This window comes from Portunus trituberculatus, chromosome 10 (assembly GCF_017591435.1).
Source record: "Portunus trituberculatus isolate SZX2019 chromosome 10, ASM1759143v1, whole genome shotgun sequence".
Taxonomy (NCBI): Eukaryota; Metazoa; Arthropoda; class Malacostraca; order Decapoda; family Portunidae; genus Portunus; species Portunus trituberculatus.
In genome coordinates, this window is record NC_059264.1 from 12,675,335 (window position 1) to 12,684,339 (window position 9,005).

General features: G+C 39.1%; 1 long non-coding RNA gene across 1 annotated transcript in view; it reads left to right on the forward strand.

Moving 5' to 3' along the window:
• Positions 1-8,749, forward strand: part of LOC123501920 — a 113,329-nt gene extending 104,580 nt beyond the window's left edge. The window contains exon 4 of the long non-coding RNA XR_006673733.1: positions 8,651-8,749. This is a non-coding gene — a long non-coding RNA (uncharacterized LOC123501920). The remainder of the gene's footprint in view (positions 1-8,650) is intronic.
• Positions 8,750-9,005: the final 256 nt, after the last annotated feature.

Genomic DNA, 9,005 nt, shown 5'->3' on the forward strand with positions numbered 1-9,005 from the left:
TATCAATCGACTCTCTCTCTCTCTCTCTCTCTCTCTCTCTCTCTCTCTCTCTCTCTCTCTCTCTCTCTCTCTCTCTCTCTCTCTCTCTCTCTCTCTCATTTTGTACGCGCTAGAAACTTTTGTCAATACTGTGGGTGTGAACAAAAGACACCCACAGCGGTAAAAGAATTAATCAAAACTAAAAATCTACCAATCGAGTGTCATTTATATTATAATTTATATTTAGTACGTTTACATTTTTACCGTCAGATTTTAGTATGACAGCCTAAATAACAGCAAGATATATCAAACACTTTAAAATCATTCACTCTGGGGCTTTGTATGTATATTTCGTGACCCTCCTTCACACGAAAGAAAGGTTATATCGTAATAATGATAGTAGCGGTGGTAGCATTGAGAGAGTAACTCTGGCATTACTACGGTATACTTCCTCCCTGAGTGGCATGACCTATACAACTTATATCCTGTCTTCTCTAAAGTGGTTCCGGGGTTCAAAACATATTGATTGATGATATAATTGCTTTTTTTGTGAATAATACTTGTTTTCTGTTGATCAATGCACTTATCACAAGGAAAGCTTACGGTTTTCCTCAAGATTTGACAACCACGCATTCCTTCGGGGCACCAATCAGACCGAGACCCAGAAGCCGCTTTAGAGCAGACAAACTATAATGTGAAGCGAGACACACTGCTCTTGTCTCGCAACCAAAGAGAGGCGTTATTCCCCCGCGATCATGTGGTTAGTGGTGGCGAGGGAGGGAGGGAGTGAGGGAGGGCAGGAAGGTACTGGTGTGTCAAGGCTGCGGCCAACAATCAACAGGTGTGTGCTAGAGGGAAGGGAGGAGTGGCCCTTAAAGCTGCCTTGTCAACACTCTTCTCAAGAATTTTAGCCCGCCACACGGACCCGCACTAATTTGCCTAATGTACTGTGTGTATATGTAAAATAACCAACTACCGTACTCTATTTCTAAAGCATGAACTGTATTTATTAAGGTTATCTCAATTTAGTCGGACTCTAAAACTATTCGTGTCGCGTAGATGAAGACGTGACATTAGCTTCGTTGTAGATCAAGGCGAGGTGTCTCTGCTCTCAGGTTCACAACGCACTGATGGACTTGCGTGAGTGTTAACCTGGTGATTATTGCACAGGTGAGCTGGCAAGGGCACGCTCACTGCACTGTTATGTTTTATTACCCACTAACTTATACAATGATAGATAAGAAAAATTGGATACATCAGATCGCATTATACATAGAAAGTTATTTTATCTTTGGTCCAAAACTAAATTGCTCTCCTCGTGTATAGTTCTCTTGTTTCTATGTGGTGATTGCTTTCATATCTATATTCTTTTTTCCTATCTCCTTCATTTCTTTCTTCTACCTTTCTCCCCTCCATCTCCTCCTTCTACCTTTCTTCCTTCTCCATTTTTTCCTACTACTTTCTTTCTCCATCCTTTATCTCTTCCTTTTAGCTATCTTCCTCCCTCCTTCATCTCTTCCTATTACCTTTTTTTTTTCTTACCTTCCTTCGTCTCATCTCTTTCTTCCTTTCTCCTTCATCTCTTCTTAGTTCTTTTTGCTTTTCTTTCTCTTCCTTCATATTTGAACGTTATTTTTCCTTCATTTCGTCCCTTCAACCCCTTCAGCACCATAACGCGCTTCCATATTAATTCTGCTAACTATTTGGTGATTCTATACAGCTTCAGAAACTTATGTGGGTTATCAAAATAGTAAACACTGTGTCCATTAATCTTCTGACCTCCATAGACCCTTCCTAATGTCAATAAAATGGTCTAACGGTACACAAATCTCAAGGTAAAAGATGTGTCCCAGTATTGAAAGGGTTAATGTTCTTCCTTCCTTCTTAATTTCTTCTCTCTACGTTTCCCTCATCTTCCACCCTTGTTCTAGCATATCCTTTCTCTCTTCTTACGCTTCCCATGCAAGTTCCCGTCTCGTTTCGGTGTTCTCTCGAGTCACTGCATCGTATATTCACACCATCTGAAAGGTCAATCATGTTTCAGGGGACGAATAAAAATTGTATTGAGTTTTCAGAAATTTTGAGATTATTTTCTTCACACCTAGGTAACCGAAGACTTGATTGGTGATAACTAAGGTAATACGGATTCCTTTTTTTTTTTTTTTTTTTTTTCACTTTAGGCGATGCTTGTTACACCTTTAATGACGTGACAGGTATTTTAGTATTTGGTGTCATCCTTTTTTCTCTCCCTCTTACTATCTCCCCTCGATCATTATTGTTGTTGTTGTTGTTGTTATTGTTGTTGTTATTATTATTTTTATTGTTGTTGTATTACTATTATAATCATCATTGTTGTTATTACTATTGTTATATTATTATTATTATTATTATTATTATTATTATTATTATTATTATTATTATTGTTATTGTTATCATCACCATTGTTATCGTTGTTGTTGTTGTTGTTGTTATTATTATTATTGTTATTATTATTATTATTATTTATTATTATTATTTTTATTATTGTTATTATTATTGAATAACGTTATTGAATAATCGGTGTAGTAAGTACTTAACAAAGTAAAAACAAAGTGTCTGCACTCATAACAAGCAACAGAAAAGAAGAAATGAAAAAGATAAATATAGAGGATGCAATAAGTCTCCGTGATGTGTCACTCCCTGTGGCAAATGGTTCCCACTCCATCCCCACACAAAAAATGTTTAATTTGGTATACGAGTGTCTTGAAGCCTCCCCTCCCTCTTGAAAAGAGTTAGGCTAAATCACAGGCAAGGGGAAATACAGAAGCAAGCAGGGAGTTCCAATTTCCCAATATCTTCAATATATTGTGTTAGCGAGGCTACTCGCTGTAACGTGCCCTCCAGCTGGGGACTCGGGAGTCGGGACTTACACAGCTCTGAGCGTGACTCAGAGTGGCGCGTGGTTCGATGATTTGATCAACATTTATCGCCCTTAATTCTGAGAGGCAGAGAGTGCTGCTGCCTACTGAGTGATTTTCATTTTATTTCTGCTGGTGATGTTTAATTCACGAGTTTTGTCACCTGCCTGTTTTATTAAATAATTGGTGTAATGAATATTTGCAGAAAACAAAAATAATGTTTGTGCACTCATAACAAGCTGATGCAATATTGATTCAAGTATGAATTAATAAGCAAAAAAATGCTAGGTGTGGCAGCATGACCCAGTGAAGTCTGGCTGTTGTCACACCATAAAACGACGCAACTTACCATGTTATGATGTTACTATAGACAAGCTCCGACACAAAGGTTCAAGGAAAGAAGGCTTCAAAACAATCAAGCTATCCATGAAATAAATCTCAGTTTCTTAGTTCCTCCAAGTAGTACGTACAACTGATATAAGTATGTATACTCATACATGCAAGTAAGTAATATGACTTGAACGGTGAAATATTTTCACTTTACTTTAGTAAAGGTTAAAGCAGTGTGCAGTTTTGTGCCTATGAAGTGTGATAACGGCCGTATCAGATCTGCTTTCTTGTCATTGTACGTGTACATGTGTGTGTACTGCAGTACTTGTAAGTCTTCAAGTACGCATGGTTAAATTCGCGAATATAATAATACGAGTTTGCATTAGGGATAAAATGCATAAGTAATGGAACCCTACTATTGCGGCGAGCAGCGAGCAGCGAATATATACCTGATCTACTCACTGGCCTGCTTCTTCACAGGGCTCCTCCTTTTCATTGAAAATGTTTATATAATCCCACCATTAAAATGTACGTTTATGAGTTTTGCTGAGACTTTTACAGATATGCTAACAACAATGCTTTGAAGATTAAATCAATGTGACAATGTTAGAGCTGACTAGAATGTGAAAACCTTAAAATCTGACTGGTGGTGACCAGAGACCATGGAAACCGTGGGATTTTTCCTAATCCCGCTTTATAATAGTGCAGAGTAACACAAATTGGTTATCAAGTGTGTAAAAATAATTTGCGTAATGAGTAGGGAAGTAGGTACAGTAGTATTCAAGTAAAAGATGGAATCATTATATCATATCAAGATTAGCGAATCTCACACGGCCACACCTCCCGTGCCAGGAGTGGATTCGTTGAATTTGACGTGATCCAAAAGTTGTTGCAAACGCAGTATTAGGGAAACAAGAATGTTCATTGTCACACTTCTGCACGCCTACTGTTTCCCCGAGGAGTGCCGCAGCGCCATATAGTTTTCAATAAACCAATTATTTTCCAAGTAGATCGTGACGTCACGACCCAGATATGTGCCAGTCAACAGTCACTCACAAGCGTCCAAGGAAAATATGCGTGGATGGCTGCGTGCGTAATGCTGCAGATTTCATTCACTCGCAATCTCGCACTTCGCAGTTATAAAAAGGAGTTTGTAGAGACTAGAGAGTACCAGACCACATAACCACAAGTTCAATCAGGAAGGAAGAACCAAGACTCCGAAACAGTGAACTGCGTGAAATTGGATGTTGCAGCACTGAGTGTGGGTGGTGGATATTTGTCTTGCATAATCAAACCGTGGTGCCAAAGTGGAGTTGCTTGTGAATAACGGTGTCCTTTCAACCCTAACAATTTGTTTTTCATTGTGAAAAAGGAATATATGTGATTAATGATTCGCGACAGACAGGACGGATGCGTGTCCTCTCCCGTCTTCCTTGTGTTGCCACTCAACTGCTTATTGACACCTCGAGGACGTGATAGAGGTATAGGGGTGATCATGAGCCACAGTTTATCTTTGCCTCTAATTCATCTGTTGTTCATGGTGGTTTTGGTGGTAGGTCCCCCGGTTCCTCTGCCCCATAGTTGCAGGCACAATCCACCCCGTCCTCCGCCTTTGCTCCAGCAGGTGATGATGTTATGTGTTCTACTTGTCAGAGTCCTCTTGATGATTCATGTATAGGATGTGTGTTGGTTTGTCTCGGCATTCCTGAATCACTAGTTGCTGGTATTAGACAGTATGGAGGTGAGTGACTATTGCCTTTATTTGCAGACTGTCCTTTCTATAATAACCGTACTAGTGATGACTCGGCTTTTAAGCGACTTGACTTAATAGTCAAATAACTATGAGACAGTTCAAACACTGCTCAAATGTTCCCTCTGCAGCAGACCACTCGTGCTTTACCCTCTTTGCCTCTTACTGATTCTCAAACTAATAGCAAATAATAAAAGAAGATTAAAGAATTGAGGGAGAGAGGAGAGAAACATCTGTTATTGGGCATTATTGGAGAGAACCGTCAGACTCTGATCAATACAAAAAAGGGTAAATTTACTTTTTCACCATACTGTCACTTCAGAATGAAACTATATTTTCTGATAGATTTCGACCTGTTTTGAATTAATCTGCACTTTATTTCCATAGTAAATCAGTACTTTTTTTTTATTTTGCCAGTTCCCCCTTGTCTCCTGAAAAAAAAAAAAAACACAAAATTGCTGTAAAACGAAGCAAACCATTGCAAAAATAGACTGCAAACTACCTAGAAAAAAATGATTAGTTGTTTAATGTCACCAAAAGTTTGGTAACCTAAACGTAAACCTAACCAAACCTAATCCAAACCTCTTTGATAAAAATAATTCCTAAATTTTGAAAAAGGTTCCCATTCTGCAGCTCTAAATTACAGACCTATAAGCTTAACATCTGTGCCTTACAGGATTCTTGAATGATATATCACCAAACATCTACTTAGGTATTTTGAAGTTAATAATCGGCTTTCTCCGGACCAATTTGGAATTAGACCTGGCAGGACAATTGACAACCAACTTTTACTTACTTATGATGACGTGACTTGCTGGCTTGACATTGGACTAACAGTGGACGTAATCTTATTTTTTAAACTTTTGATGCTGTTTCCCATTCAATATTAATCAACAAACTTAAACAACTCAATGTCAGTGGTCCCATACTGAAGTGGATGACTGACTTTCTACATGACAGGACAATAAGTGTTTCAGTTGCCACTTTAACTAGTAAGTGTAAGCCAGTTCTCAGTGGTGTACCTTGGGGGTCTGTCCTGGGCCCATTGTTGTTCCTAGAACTGTATATATTAATCACTTGCCCTCTTCCATCATTAAAAAAATGTAAATTCTTTGCAGATGACATGAAGCTTTACTTAAATATTGGGCATGATTCCTCTTCTAACATGGTAATGGATGTATCTAGCTACCAGAGACATAGACACCATTTGTGCAATATCTAGTTCTTGGGGTCTTGAGATGAATCCGGATTTCAGCGTGGCTCAGTAGCCTGGAATTATATGGGTCCCCTACAGTCCTATAATATGTACTCCTCTGATTTGAAATATGCTGAAGCCCACAAGGACCTGGGTGTTATAATTGATAATTCTCTCCATTTCCATCAGCACATCAGGTCCATAGTCAACAAGGCTGCTGCAGTCTCTTTAAATCTCCTCAAAGCTACTCTGTAGATCCCCCAAACTTTATGTTGACCTTGTATAAATCTCATATCTGACCTTTACTTGTGTTTGGCTCTCCCTTTTGGAATACTGGTTATGTATCCGACCTTCATTTCTAGAGTCAGTTCAAAGGAGGTGGACAAAGCAGATTGAGGGGATGTCTGAGTTGTCCTACAGTGAACAACTTGCTGCTTTGGACTTATATTCTGTTCAAGGACGTTCACTTCGAGCTGATATGATTAAATGTTGGGCAATATTCCACCATGTCTTGTATCCATCCTGAAGACTTATTTGTGTTGGCCCCAGTTGTTGGCACCCGGGGACACAGGTTCAAACTGGCTCACTTGCACTCTTCTCTTGAATGCCGTAAATATTTCTTCAGTTTGAGGTGTGTTTATTTGTGGAACTCATTACCTGACAGTGTTGTTGCTTTGAAGTCTGTGGATGCCTTTAAGAGAGCTCTACATTCCACACTTGGCCTTTTGTTGTTCAGATTTGTTGAGTAATGTCACCCATGACAGATCGCACCACCACTTGCTGCATAAGGCATACAACTCAGTCCATACATTACAGTAATTAAAATGTAAAGGGATTGACGTGCCTGCAGAGTTTGGCTGCTCCCACTTTGCATGTCCATTCTCCCCTCTGTGGCACTGTACCTCACAAGGGGTGGCCTACCAGGTGAGAGTACCAGGTGAGAATAACCTAAATGTAATTCTTACTGGACCCAACCCTAAAGGAGGTATCACACTGGCCTATGATATGCAGAATGAGGAACATCCATTCCAGATAGCTGGAATTTTCCTGAGATTAGTGGAGCAATGTTGGGATGGCTTCATATCCATTCCTGTTATTTGTATGCTATCCAAATAGAAAAAAAAAAAAAAAGATATATAATAAAAACCTATTATTTAAATTAAAAATGAATGTGTATACCTAAATTTTTCATATTGGAATATTGAATATTTCATCATTCTAAAAAGATAAAATATTTGTCATGTCAATAGTTTGTACTTATGGCAACCATCCCCGACTCTAAAATTACCATTGCACCCCTCCTGGTTCTTTTCTAGCTTCTTCCTCTTCTTCAGTAACATGAAGTGCAAATGTAATTCCAGCACAAAGCACATGTTGAGGCACAAGGGGTATGGTTTTGTTCTAGTTTGTTTTGATTAGGTTTGGTCTTGGTTGGTGGGCTGTTTGCCTAGCATAGCAAGAATGCAGCATAGGTTGTTGTGTGATAACGTTCCTGGTTTTGCACCAAGAACCATGACCTGTGTTCTGTGTATCACAGGGTTTTTTTTCTTTTTTTTTCCCCTTTTCCCTTGGCAGCTCTCCCTCTTCCATTAAAGAATAAAAAAATAAAAAATACGTATAATGTCATCTTATTGGTGGTCCAGTTCTTCCTTGTCACTGGAGATGTCACTGAGAGAAGTTGGCTGTGTGTGTTTGCTGCCTTGGGGGGGATATAGAGTTTCATGGCTTGGACAAAGAACTTATCGTTGTTATAGTGTCATCCTCGTTGACTTTCACGAAGAGGTACTGGGCCAGGTACTGATAGAAGTACCTGCTCTGTATACCTTGCCTTCTTTAACGTCTCTCCAGAGATGTTCATGTTCTGGATGTGAACTTCAGTGTTCAGCGGGTCTACAAAGTTTTCTGAGTGGTTAATTTTTTAATGGGAGTAGCCCAGCTCTTCACTGGTGTTGTAAGCTCTGTAGCTCTCACTGATTATAGTGGATGTGTGGCAGATGTATTGTTGTATGAGTGGGAGAAGTGTATCTTTGTCCTACCACTTGGCCCCACCCACTGGGCCCACCAGCAGCACATTGAATCTTTTCTTAGTGAGGCGTTTTATTTCCCCGAACAGTCAAACTTGTGACAGCACCCAGCCTCTCTTTTACCTACAGCACACGATGAGTGTCCCATGTATTTTCACTACTATTCCTGGACCACCAATAATCTCCTGATCAGTGAACCAGAAGTCTATCACCTTAATGTAGAAAGATGTCAGTCTATGGATGTGCTTGGCAAATGACTAGTACATATATACTATACTGAAGCCTTGTATCAAGGCAATGTCAGGCTGGTGTATTGTTGAATTACCTGCACTAAATCTGGTGAATATGTACTGAATACATGTTGGGATGAATAATAATCAATTTCATATAAATATTATTTCATTATTTTGCATATCTTCAAACTTATTCGTCTGATGATAAAATAAGGTTTTTAATTTCATGCACTCTTTTACAGATGTGAAATGAATACTTTTCAATCAAGTTACAAAATTAACCTGAAGTAAGTACCTGGTTTGTTTGGACCTACAACTTAGGGCAGTGACTCCTGAGTACAGTAAGTTACCTTAATACAGTCTACTCAACTGCCTTTTCTTTATAACTTCCTTAGAAAGAAGCAGAAGAGTATTTTCTCCTATCCACACACCTCAACTTTGTACACTAATCCTCTCACTCTTTATCTCTTATTCTTAATTGTTCATAAACTCTCTTCTCGCACATTCCATAATTAGGTTGCTCTCTAACCCACTCAGAACTGATCCTGCTCTTACATAGTTTGCTCACATCTTCACCCATTTCCTTCATCAGTGCTG